Genomic DNA, 13723 nt, shown 5'->3' on the forward strand with positions numbered 1-13723 from the left:
TATTCACATAATTGTATTCATTTACCCATCCGACACTAGTCAAACACATTCCAAATTCAATCTAAGCCATACACGAAATTGCATCAAAATCAATAAATTTCCATAGTTCTTCAAAATATCCAAATTTCACGACGAACATTCTAACTAACGTCGTTTCATTCCAAATTCACCCATATCATTAAAACGTCATATCTAAAGTCTCTAGTACCCAAAATATACATTGATATACATAAAGATACCAAGGATATACACTTTCCGATAACATCCAAATTCGTTTTCCACCGCCAATTTAATTCAACAATCAATCATTTACGATATAAGGATCACAACAACACATTATGCCAACTTAAACAAGATCAATTCAAGTCATTTCTTTCTTCCATAACTCACGGCCAAACACACTACACACACACACCCACGACTTTCTATTTACGTTAAAGTTACGGGATCTCCATCTACTTCCAATGCTTAACACATTCACATCAATTCTATAACATAAAAGAGTAAGAATTCTCACCTTTTCTTGAAACCCCGACTTGTCGAAAACGTCGTCCCCGTGCCAAACTAATTATACCACGTCGGAGAGCGTCTTGAGTGCTTCACAAATATGTAGAAACCAAGATTTTTGAATCACCACACAAGCTTGGAATTTTTCTCTTCTTTCCTTTTTTAACTTCGGCCGAACCCCTTTTTGATGGTGAGTTCTTGATTTTGTGATTTGTTTCTTGGATAATACTAAGTATTCCTTAATATATATCCTTTTAGGGGTCATGTGCATAGCACATGACCCTTTAAAATGGCTTGGGCCTTAAAGACATGGCCGGCCCCCTTTGTTCTTTTTGGGCTTCATTGAGTTGTAATTTCTTTGGCCTAATTCTTGAATGTCCCGATTCGTAATTCCCGAAACTAATTTCCGAAATTCCAAATTTATCCTCGGCCTTCCCCGAGGTCTTAGCATAAAAGATTCCATAACCAACATAGTCATATTCTCACAAATTAATTTATATCCTTCTAACACCCTAGTCATAATTATTTCTCGATTTCCAATTGTACGAAAACACGGGGCCTAACACGGTCCGACCTTCGCATCCGTATTTAAGCATAACAGAGCCAAAAAGGTTTGCTAGAGTCATGGTGGTTTACGATCACAGTTTACGGGCCGTATTTCGATTTACGGTCCGTATTCTGGGTCGTATTTAACCATTTCGACATTTGGCAGAATGTTGAAATCTTGGAAGGTTGGAGGACGATAGCAATTTACGGTCCGTAAACTACTTTACGGGCCGTATTCTATTTTACGACCTACTGGGCCGAAGTGCAAATCTATAACTTTTCACTGTACGTTCACGAGGAAATTTCTGAGGTGTAACATAATGATCCCACAGTTTCCCCCATGAATATGGAAGTGAAAGAGCGTCAGTATGAAGATCCTCATTTGTGCCATTACAGAGACACATTTCATGAAAAAGAGAAGTCTCCATTTGAAACTTCTATGGATGGAATTCTTAGATACCGAGGCAGGCTATGTGTTCTGAATGTTGCAGAATTGCGTCGTTGAATTCTAGAAGAAGCTCATTATTCTCGGTATTCCATTTACCCAGGTGCAACGAAGATGTATCATGATCTTAAATTGATATATTGGTGGGATGGCATGAAGCGAGACATAGCAGAATTTGTAGCTCAATGTCCAAATTGCCAGCAAATGAAAATCGAACATCAAAAGCCAGGAGGATTATTGCAAGCAATGGAAATCCCTACTTGGAAATGGGAAGTGATCAACATGGATTTTATTGTGGGGTTACCTCGTTCCCGAGGCAAGTATGATTCCATATGGGTGATCGTGGACAGACTTACGAAAGTAGCTCATTTTCTTCCAGTCAGAACCACATACTCGGCACAAGATTATGCAAGGTTGTATCTCAAATAAATTGTGCGACTCCATGGCATTCTGATATCCATTATCACAGATAGAGGAGCGCAATTTATAGCCAAGTTCTGGAAATCCTTCCAAGAAGGTCTACGTACTCAAGTGCAGCTTAGCACGGCATTTCATCCGCAGACTGATGGACAAGCCGAACGTACCATTCAGACCTTGGAGGATATGCTAAGAGCATGTGTTCTAGATTTTGGTGGCAGTTGGGATGACCACTTACCTCTAATCGAGTTTGCATACAACAATAACTACCATTCCAATATCCAAATGGCTCCGTATGAAGCCCTATATGGAAGGAAGTGCAGATCCCCAATTGGATGGTTTGAAATAGGAGAAGTACAGCTAATAGGCCCTGAGCTGATTCAGCAAGCGGTAGAAAAAGTCAAGGTGATCCGAGATCGATTGTTGACATCCCAAAGTCGCCAAAAATATTATGCGGACAACCGCTGGCGAGACTTAAAATTTCAAATTGATGACTGGGTATTTTTAAAGGTGTCGCCAATGAAAGGGGTGATGCGATTTGGCAAGAAAGGGAAATTAAGTCCTCGATACATTGGACCCTATAAAATTATCCGCAAGATGGGTCAAGTAGCTTATGAATTGGACTTGCCTCCAGGACTTGAATCGGTCCATCAAGTTTTTCATGTCTCAATGCTCCGCAAGTGTGTTGGAGATCCTACGAGGATTGTTCCGATAGATGATGTTCAAGTGACAGAAAATCTAGCCTATGAAGAAGTGCCCATTGCCATATTAGACAGGCAAGTATGGGGACTTCAAAATAAGGAAGTAGCTTTAGTCAAAGTCTCGTGGCGAAATAACAACCGAGAATAAATGACTTGGGAGGCGAAAGAGAAAATGAAATCCACATACCCGCACTTATTCCAACCCCCATGAGAGATCCAAGATGAAACATTAACATTATGTGGTATGTATGCTTTCTTTTCATACTTTTGGTCGTGTGTGGCAAACTTATATTGTTATTGTGTTGTGGCCCTGTGAGGAAATGTTATTATGGGCTGTTGTGATAGGATGGTAGTGCCATATTACAGGGGAAACTCTTGCAAAATTTTTGTAGAATTCCCGAGTGCTTAACATTCGAGGACGAATCTTCTAAAAGGGGGGAAGAGTGTTACATCTTGGAAATTTTCCGTTAACGTACAGTGAATAGACTAACGAAGGGAACGATGTACACAATGTTTTGATAAGTAATAAATAGCATTTGATTATCCTAATCGAAATTTTAAAGACATTTGTGGTGAGGGAAGAAGGTTGTTAAAGAAAGAAAGGGATGTGTTGTGTGTCGGGTAAGAATTATGAGTGACAATTTAAGGATGGCGTAATTATGTCTTGGAGAAGAGTGATAATGTCCCTTAGATTACTAATGAAGTATTAAACAAGTGTCAGGAAGGTTCCATAAGGATTGGAGATCAAACGAGTCAACGAGAACGAACTTCGGAGAGCTGGGCATTATATGGCAAAACATACGGACTGTATGTCCAATTGTATGTTCTGCCCAGAATGAGGGTCTTCACTGGACCAAACATACGGTCCAGATATACGGTCAGTATAAAATATGCGGACCGTATGTTGGTCCGTATATTCGTATCGGGTCAAATTTTAAAACGATATAAGGACCCTCTCTCTCATTTAATTCATTTCATTTCCACTCTCCACATCTCAAGAACACTCGAGAATCCTCTCCACTCTTCACCCATAAGAAACCAAGATAAATCTATGATCAACTTCATCAAACCCACAAAATCAAGTGTATGAAACATATCAAAGTTCATCTACACCAAGAGATTCCAATAAGATTGGACTAGGGTTTTGGTGCAAGAAGGGAATTTCCGCTTAAGGCTTATTTTTCCATACTAAGGTGGGTTTTATGATCATTCCATGTTGTTTAAGGTATTGAAAAGTTGAAACACTTGGATTGTAGAAGGATGTAGAAATTGGGTCATGAATGTGGGAATAGTGTCATTGTTGAGTAGTAGTTTGGAGTGAATTATGAATATTGATATGTTGTTATTATAAGTATGCTATAGGTGACATTTAGAACATGGGATGAGTATTATATGTGAGAAAACATGATAGCGAACCATGACCACGATTATGGAGGGATCGAAGTGAAATTGTGAAATGTGGATAATGTAGATGAATAATGATTTTTGTGTATAATATTGTGAATGTTGTGATAGATGTTGGGAGTTGATATGTAAAATGAGGAAAGTTGTATAAACGAAGGAAATTCTGCCCAATTTTCTCTAGCATTAGTAACACGTTCATATAATCGATTAACTAATGTTGATGCGAATCCTCTTGAAGGTAGAAACGCGAGTATCGAAGGAGAACGATCAAGCGATAAAACTCTTAAACGAAAGAGGTATGTAAGGCTAGTACCTTCTTTCTAAGGCATGATTCTCATGACATGATATCTCCTATCTCTTCATGACTTTCCTACGGCCAAAAACTATGACTCAGTCTTGATAAAGAGCTTCATATGAGACAAGATAAGAGATATGTTACGAGTATGATAATGATGATGATGAGTCTAAGTCTAAAGAGTCTAAGGCCATGATATTATGTTCTACAAGATAATGATTCTTATTATGATCCATTGATGTTGTTCATCGTATACACTCACCTTATATGTTAATTCCTTCAAGGTGAGGCAGAATGCTTATGAATGCTCCATAACAGAATCGGGGGTTCACGACCTTATGTCACCACGATAGAGTATAATTGTCTTAAGTTTCCAGTCATGCATTATGATAATAGTATGATGAGAATATGATAAGTCTATGAGATGTACATGATGCTATCATACCGCGCCTACGTGGCCGGGCAGACACCGCTAAAGCAGGCAGCGTATACACCATGTCTAGACGGCATGGGCAGACACCACTAGTGGGCGGCATGAGATGGTACCCCGGACGCGGGAGGCCTGGACGCAGGCTAATGATTATTACACCGTACCTATATGGTCGGGAAACTTATACATATATGCATACATGATATGATGATGATTATGAAGTAAGTTAGCATGCATTATTTCAGTTATGAGTGACAGTTAGTTACAGATCTCTCTTCACTTGATGTCTCCGTATTTCATTGATATATAATTATTGTTTATGCTTTACATACTCAGTACAATATTCGTACTGATGTCCTTTCTTCTTGGACGCTGTGTACATGCCCACAGGTAGACAGGGAGACGGTGCAGATCCATAGGAGCTATCAGCAGATTTACAGGAGCACTCCATTATTCCGGAGGTGCTATTTGGTCTATTCTTTTGTGTATATATACATATATGTATTTTGGGCACGACAGGGTCCTATCCCGTCCATATGTCTAGTACTCCAGCAGAGGCTCGTACATACGCATGTGTGGGTAGTATGGTCTCACGATGTTACTATTGTATATATATAATTATTTTGATAGCCAAATGGCTTATGTATATAAAAGTGATTATGTTTCCAAATGAAAAATGATTTTCTTATGAATTGAGTATGACGAGTAATAGAGTGAGTGGTGCTCAGTAGTTAGCCCCGGGTACCCGTCATGGCCCTAGTCGGGTCATGACAACATAGAACAAAAATTTGTTAGGACTCACCCATTTACTTCGATTTGATCTTGGAAGAGAAAAATTGAGGTTAGGAAAGATTAATTAAAAAGGATTTGGGGCTTTAAACTTCATCTAATAACTTGGGCTAGGAATATGATAGTTAACTTGAGGTTAAATTGATTGTGCCTAATATCACACTCTAAAGCTTGGATAACCTTAGAGTGAAATTAATTGATTTGGTTGGAAGACTTTCAATGAGATTTTAGAAATCATTATCTATTAACATAAACTCACTCTTAGTTGTAAAATTGTGAAATACATTGGATCGTTACTTGAGTGTATATTCCCTTGTTTCCATGCTTGTGGCCATTGATCATTTTACTTGCTTTCCAGGTTAGTTTATATTTTCGCATTAGTTGCAATTTTCGCAAAATCAAAATATATCAAGTGTTGGCTTAGTGTAGAAAGTGAAAATTTCTTACTTGCTTGATCGCCTTTATGTTGTTGTCACGACCCAACCCTGTGGGCAGCGACTGGTGTCCTAACTGGGCACCCATACGTACCTGTCTGACAGAGCTGGCGTACCACCCAACTAATCAATATTAGACATACACAGATTCATACGGATATAGACTGCATTGCACCAATATATACATACATGCATAACTTTATACATAAGCCGCTAAGGCCATCATAGTAAGCAGGGTCGCTTAAGTCGCAATCTCACACGTACCTACCAGAACAGTGACAACCCATAACCCACAAACATGTCTACAGGCCTCTAACAGACAAAACAGAATCAGATGATGGGACAGGGCCCCGTCCTACCCAAACAAACATATGTACAGAATATACAACAAAGAGAGGTATATACCAAAAGTGTAAGCTCCGGATAAAAAGGGAGCACTCCAAACAGCAGAACAAAGGTCCTACACTGGTGGTGTGTCACGCGGCGCGTCTGTACCTGCGGGCATGTAGCGCAGCCCCCGAAGAACAGGGGGTCAGTACGGAAAATATACCGAGTATGTAAAGCGGAAATGTAACAACAATAATCATGATCTGAATCAGAAATACAGAAATATAACGGACGGACTCGAACCCGAAACCGAAGTAGAAATATAAGGTGTACGGACAGATCCGCAATATATATCGTAAGCACGGGGCATAGCCGACAGAACCGTAATATGAAACCGAGGGACAGAGTACAGCTGACAGAATCATAACACAGATCAGGGGTGCAGAGTGTGGCTGACCAAAATCGTAATCTGAGTCAGAGGTACAGAAGTGATAGACTGTATCATAACTCAGATCAGACATACAAAACTATAACAGACAGAATCATGCATGCAGAGTCATAAGCATATAACATGTCCCGGCCCTTGGTTAAGGGACTCGGTAGTGAAATCATGTGTAACAAAATCATGTGTCATATATGCAAATAGCGTGTCCCGGCCCTTTGTTAAGGGACTCGGTAGTGAAATCATGCATGTCAGAATCATGTACCATGTATTCATAACGTGTCCCGGCCCTCTACTGCGGGTCTCGGTGGATAATCATCATGTGCCATCCTGGCCGCCATCCCCGTGTCATCATAACATAAACATATACAAATAACGTGTCCCGGCCCGCAAGTACGAGGGACTCGGTGAATAATGCAGAGAGGTGCGCACGAGATCATGTCCTGGCCCGGGCTCAGTGAAAAGACATACTATAACTTGCACGAACAGAGTAGTGCAGAAACATATGCATATAAATCCAGTCTCGATGGACAACCGAACAATATGTCATAGGACGTACTTTTCGTAGGACGGATTGTGTCAAACAGGATTTCTGAGCTTGTTCATGCATAACCAATATACTATGAGGTTCAACGGGGTAGTCAGGAGAATCGTTCTTTAACAAATAGAGCAACTCAAATGACAAATCGTTTCAAGGAAATCGGACGTCAATCATAATGTACACATATGCTCTCTTTGGGGATGGCACGATTGTTTATACCAATTCATGTTGCTAGGATCATAACACATATCAAAACATTTTATAGCCTCGTCACATTCAACATTCGGCAAACGGAGTACTGATCAGAAATTTCTTTTAGAAACCGGGTAGTAATAAGTCCAACAAGACCATAATAAGAGGTCTCGGAATCCGTGGGCCCACCTCGGGTCAATCGAGGTGGTGAAGTCAAATTTCAGATCATGGACCTTATAGAGTCATTCATGTGAGTTTTGGGACAATCCGACCCCATTTATGCAGGTTACATACACATAAACCATTTTGACAACAATTTACAAGGAAACTAATTCAATCTTATTGAATGGAATGGAACAAATTTCAATCTCGAGTTTCTAGGAACAGGGTCGAATCTAAGGCTCGCGGCCGAGCCTATTATGCTTAGAACATGCCTAAGAATGAAGGGATAGACTTTACATACCTTTGTCGTGCCTTACGCTCGTCCAATCTAAATTCCCGTTTCGTCCAAAAGCTGCAAATGGTCACATTTACTAGTTACTATTCATGAGATTTAAAATTTCAATCTTAACCAATACTTGCCTACCGAAATTTCGGCAGCACTTCCCCTATAAATGCGACACCCCGAGAATACAACTCGGCTCAGAATAGCAACAACCAACCCAACAACAATACCAACATCATCAATAAGTAATAAAAAAAATGCGTTCTACATAAATAGTCTTCTTTTCTACATAGTTTATAACTTTCATTCACACTTCACATTATCAATCCAATATCGACGTTGTTATATCCCGTGTTTTCGCGTGTTCGGGAAAAATTTGAAATAATTTTGATTTGAAAGGAATAAGGTCACATGTTGATTTGAAGTAATATATGTGTGTGTTGTTCATGAAAAATATTAGTGTGGAAACACGAGGAAGGCCAAGGGCAAAAATTGGAATTTTGAAAATTAGTTTCGGGAATTTCAAAACGAGAATTATAAGTCATTGGGCCCAAGAAAAATGAAAAGCAAATGAGGCCCATTTGTTGAGAGGGGTGGCCGACCATTTAGAGGCCCAAGTCCACCAAAATAATACAATATTTTCCATGTGCCAATTAATTAAAAAGGGGGCTTTATGTGTAGAAGATTCAAGAAAATTAGAAGCAAGAACAACACAAAGAAAGAGAGCAAAAACAAAGAAGAGCATTCGGCCCTTTGCTCTCACTTTCACCTCTCAAAAATCTTGATCCAAAAATATTTTTCTTGTGGTATTTCTACTAAATTAAGGGTCCTTTACAACTTGGTGCAATTGTTTGGAAGGAAAGAGCACTTGTTTCTTCAATATAACAACTTAATCAAGTGAAGAAGTTGAAGAGAAAAGGTAAGAATTTATCCCTCCTTACTATGTTATGAAGGTTGGTTTATGTTGTAGTATATGGAAATGAGTAGAATTCATGAAAGCATGAAAGTTGGCAAAGTGGGTATGAAATGTAGTATGTGGCCGTGTGTGTATATGTGTTGTATATCTATGGTGGGTTGAATTTATGTTGTATTCTAGTTGTGTGTAGGATGGAATTCATATTGAGATTGAAAGTGGAATGAATTTGGTTGAAGTTAGAAATGTATATGTTGGCCGTGTGGTATTTGAAGTTGGAATGAGAATGAATTAATTTGGTTTAACATGTTAGTTGTGTTATTGTGATGCTTGCAATGTAAATGAAGATGAAATGATATAAGTTTGCATTGAAATGGAATGTAGAAGTTTATGTCGTTTTAGTATGATTTTATGACATGATGAAAATGGAGTTGTTAAGGTGCAAATTATGATAATTGTTGATGAATTTGGGATATGGAAGCATGTTATGAATAAGTACGTTAAGGATTAGAAGTTTTGAATGAATTATGACTTTGGTGGAAAGTTGTATATTTTGTATATCGTATGAAAATTTTGTACAAATGATATGAAGTGTTTCTAAACTATATTGTGATGATCTTGGTTGATGATGAATGTGAAATCCTTGAGATTTGTTTGGAAATTGAAATTTGAAATGGAAGTATTGCTTTATGTAGAAAAGAAGAATATTGACGTTAGAACCATTTTGATGTGATTCGTAATAACTTTGGTATTGTGGGTTGTGTTGTTGATATATATTGAGCCGAGCTAAGCCTCGGGGGTGTTATATGTATAGGGGAAATGCTGCCGAAATTTCGGTAGACAAATATGAAGTTAAGTGAATTCTTAAGTATTGAAATTCCTAATTGGTAACTTTGACCATTCGTAGATTTTGGACGAAACGGGAAGCGAGTTTGAACAAGCGTAAGAAGTGAGAAAGGTATGTAAGGCTACCCCATTCCTTCTTTTGGCATGTCCTAGGTATACTAGGTCGATATTGGAGCCCCGGGGGTAATTCTGTTCCTTGAAATCCGAAATGGAAATCGAGTACCATTCATTCAATTGAATTGAACTAAAAAAAAAACTCATATTTTGTTGGAAAGTGACCATATGTTCAAAACTTTTGTAAACGTAATCGATTTGCTTTGAAACCTCCATGTATAATTCCATAGACCCCAAATGTCCGCAGTTCAGGTCCGCCACCTCAACTTGGCCCGAGGTGGGCCCGCTAACTTCGAGACTCTTCTGTTTGCTCTATTAGTCTCATTTATGTATAATGTCGGCAAAGGATTTTCGTTTGTGAATTTGGCTATCGAAAAATAATACTTTGATTGCCACGATATCCTAAATTATATTTTGAGCCACAATTACCATTTAGGAAATACTTTTGTGAAATGAACCCCGTTTTGATTAATTGTTCGAACTATTTGGACTAATGAGTCAACATATGATTTTATCAAGTTTGCAAAAGTATTTTGATATATATAAATTGCATTGTTTGCTCACGACTCCGCTCGTGCCCTTATTATGATTTCGTCCACCGGTTCCCGGGCCGGTTATGGTTCGTGCGCACTATGATAAATTCGGCCGTATGCTATGTTACGGTTCCCGAGACCTCGCCATAGGGCCGGGTTCCGTTGGAGTTATGCTGTGATATGGCTGGTGACATGTTACGATGATATGTGTGTGTTCGGGGATGTACGGAGATTTGAACCTTCTGGTGTTATGCTGTGTGTGGCACCAGCGTCGGAGTGGTGACCACGTTCCTGAGCTTTGCATGATTTCTTTATCTGCATTATGTACATACGTTTTGGCACAGATTTTGATATACTGGTCAGTATTCTCCTTTTTGTATCCTGTTTGTTTCCAGTTATGGTTTACACTTCTGCACTCTATGCTTTACATACTCAGTACATCTTTCGTACTGACCCCCTTTCTTCGGGGGCTGCGTTTCATGCCCGCAGGTACAGACGCCGGTGATCCACCACTGTAGGCTCCACGTCCTGCTATTACAGAGTGCTCCTTTTGATTCGGAGCCCATGTGTCGGTATATATCTTTTGTGATGTATATGCATATGTATATTTGACTATTTGGGGTACGGCGGGGCCCTGTCCCGTCATATGTTTTCGTTTTGTATTTGCAGAGGCCTGTAGTCATATATGTGGGTCGAGGGTCCTTTATGTGTCTGTTTTGATTACGATCTGTGTCTTAATGCGGTCCGTCTGTTATGGCGGCCAAAATGGCCCTTATGTTTATATTTGTACATGTGATCGGCGATGTGCATTCCGCCGCTTCTATCTATTCCGGTATGATATTTTGGTACGCGTGACCGCTTAAGACAAGTTTTGATTTAAATTATGTTTAAAATGGCTATTATGAACTTTGAGCTAAGTTCGGGTTTGATAACTGGATATGTGAATCGGTCTGGATGCCCAAGTAGGGTGCCAGTCGCGGCCCACGGGGCTGGGTCGTGACAAAAGTGGTATCAGAGCGGTTTGTCCTCGGAATGTCTACAGGTCGTGTCTCGTAGAGTCTTGTTTATCGGTGTGTTGTGCACCACATCTATAAACAGGAGGCTACAGGGCACTTAGGGTGTTACTTTTCTTTGGATCTTAGATCGTGCGATAGAGCCAGCTGTAGGAAATGAATTCCCTTTCTTACTAACCCTTGAATGCAGCTGGAGAACAGTATCGACGTGAGACAGCGATTGATAATATGGGAAGCTACACAATACACAGGTAAGTAATGGTATGAAAGACGTATGCTGGGTAAGGTATTCTGAAGTACGATTAAAACATAAAGTCGAACATTGAAAAGAGAAATAAATATGAAAAGTGTAGCAGGTGCAGTTGAGCTGGGCATGTGAGGTAAGCCTCGGCATATTTATACTTTTATTTGAAACTGTTAGCCCCGTGTGGCTGTGAGGCGATATGATATGATATGTATATACGTATATGTGTTGGCCCTGTGAGGCATGGTTGGTATTTCCTGTGTACAGGTTTTGGGATAGTAAGAAATACAGAGGAACCTCTGCCCAAATTTTTCTAGAAATACGAAAGGGAAAATGAGATATAAATTCTTAACGTGTCTTAAAGGTCGATACCGATAGGATAAATCTATTATGGTAGATTAAAAGTTTAAGAGGTACCCTCCATGTCATTTGTAAGAAGCATATACGAGTAGCAAATTCGTAATTCATTTGGAGGGACCAGAAATATGTCCCAATCCATTTTTGTTTCAGTACAGCCCATGTGAAGGGCAAAAATGTCCGACGATCAAGTTTCCTCTAATTGAAAGGATACAAAACGTATGACAAGCATTTGAGAATTGAGCGGTTCGCTCTCGACTCAAATACATAGATATATACAAATATGGAGGTAATTATGTGAATCAAGTACTAAAAGATTTCGCGAAGTTCGTCAGACTCTAGTTTTCTTTCGCTAGTGGCGGAAGATGCCTTGCGGTATCGACTGATTGGAGCCGGAATTTGTGGGATAAAAACTTAAACTCGTGGGCTGTCTAGAAATATATATATATATATATATATATATATATATATATATATATATATATATATATATATACGAAGGTAAATATTGAGGGTTTACAGGGGGCGACGCGGAAATCATAAAGTCAGAAAAGTAATAGAATTCTCATTAGGCCGGGATGGGACCCGCTACGAGAACGTTTTGGAAAGTTGTTAAGACCCCGATTTGTCTCAAATTACGTGACAAAGGCTGTGCGGGGCAATTGGCGTAATTATACCGGCCTTAACGTGCCTAAATTCGTTAAAGTTGTAAGGTTAAGCGTGCTAGGGCCAGAGCAATTCTGGGATGGGTGACCCCCCTGGGAAATGTACAAGAATTTTCGTAAACTTAGATATGAGAGACGAGTAGGAAATTCTGGGTGACCAAAAGGGAATTAGGATGTGTGATATGGCTAGAAACGTTATAGGGGCCACACGAGCTGAGACGGATTAGATTGCTAAAAAGGGAAGAAAAGCAGCGCAGCTCCGAAACTAGAGTAAGTATGAATAAGTGATTGAAGATGTATTGTAAAAGCAAGGGTAGTGATATATATATATATATGTATGTGTAGGGCCCCCATTTATGATTGTGTCGATTGAGTTGGCAGACCCTGATAGCCATTGTTGTAATATACGGAAAACATTCACCGGACAGAATTTATGAGACAAAGTGAAAGGTATGGTACAGATGTTACGAAATAAACTGATATTCATTTTTCTACCAGTTGAGATTGGAAAATTCTAATATGACGATGTTTGGAAAGAAAAGAGAATGATTGAGTGGAAGGTAAACAAAATATCAGAAAAGTGAACCGTAAGAAACGTAATTAAGCGGAACCTCTAAAAGAGTTAATGGGTAAAGCACGGGAATTATTTGTGAAAACGGACTAAAATGTAGTAGTGCAGGACAAAGGAAACCTATGGTGTGGAATGATGAATCTTGTGCATATCAGGTAATTCCAATATTGCGAAAAACAGAACGACGGACCAGGAACGGGTGTGAAAGAAGGAATAACTTGGCTAAATCATCCAATGAGGAGGAATATAATTATTAAAAGATAAATTGTTATATTCATTACGATATCTGAGTGTCAGCTATTGAATAAGATTGTGAACTATGTAATTATGATTCTGTTAAGGTTTCGTACGAAAATAACCAAGTTGTAGGTAGAAAGAAAATATACGAATGTGGTGTAAGTATAACCCCAAAGAGGGGGAACGAAGGAGAATAAGCAAAGTAAGTATACATGAAAACAACTGACATACAGAAGGCTGAAGCGATAAAGGACTGGCCTAGGCCTTCGACATTGACGAAAATATGTAATTCTCCGAGAATGGTCCGATTATAGC

The sequence above is a fragment of the Lycium barbarum genome, chromosome 7 (genome assembly GCF_019175385.1).
Source record: "Lycium barbarum isolate Lr01 chromosome 7, ASM1917538v2, whole genome shotgun sequence".
NCBI lineage: Eukaryota > Viridiplantae > Streptophyta > Magnoliopsida > Solanales > Solanaceae > Lycium > Lycium barbarum.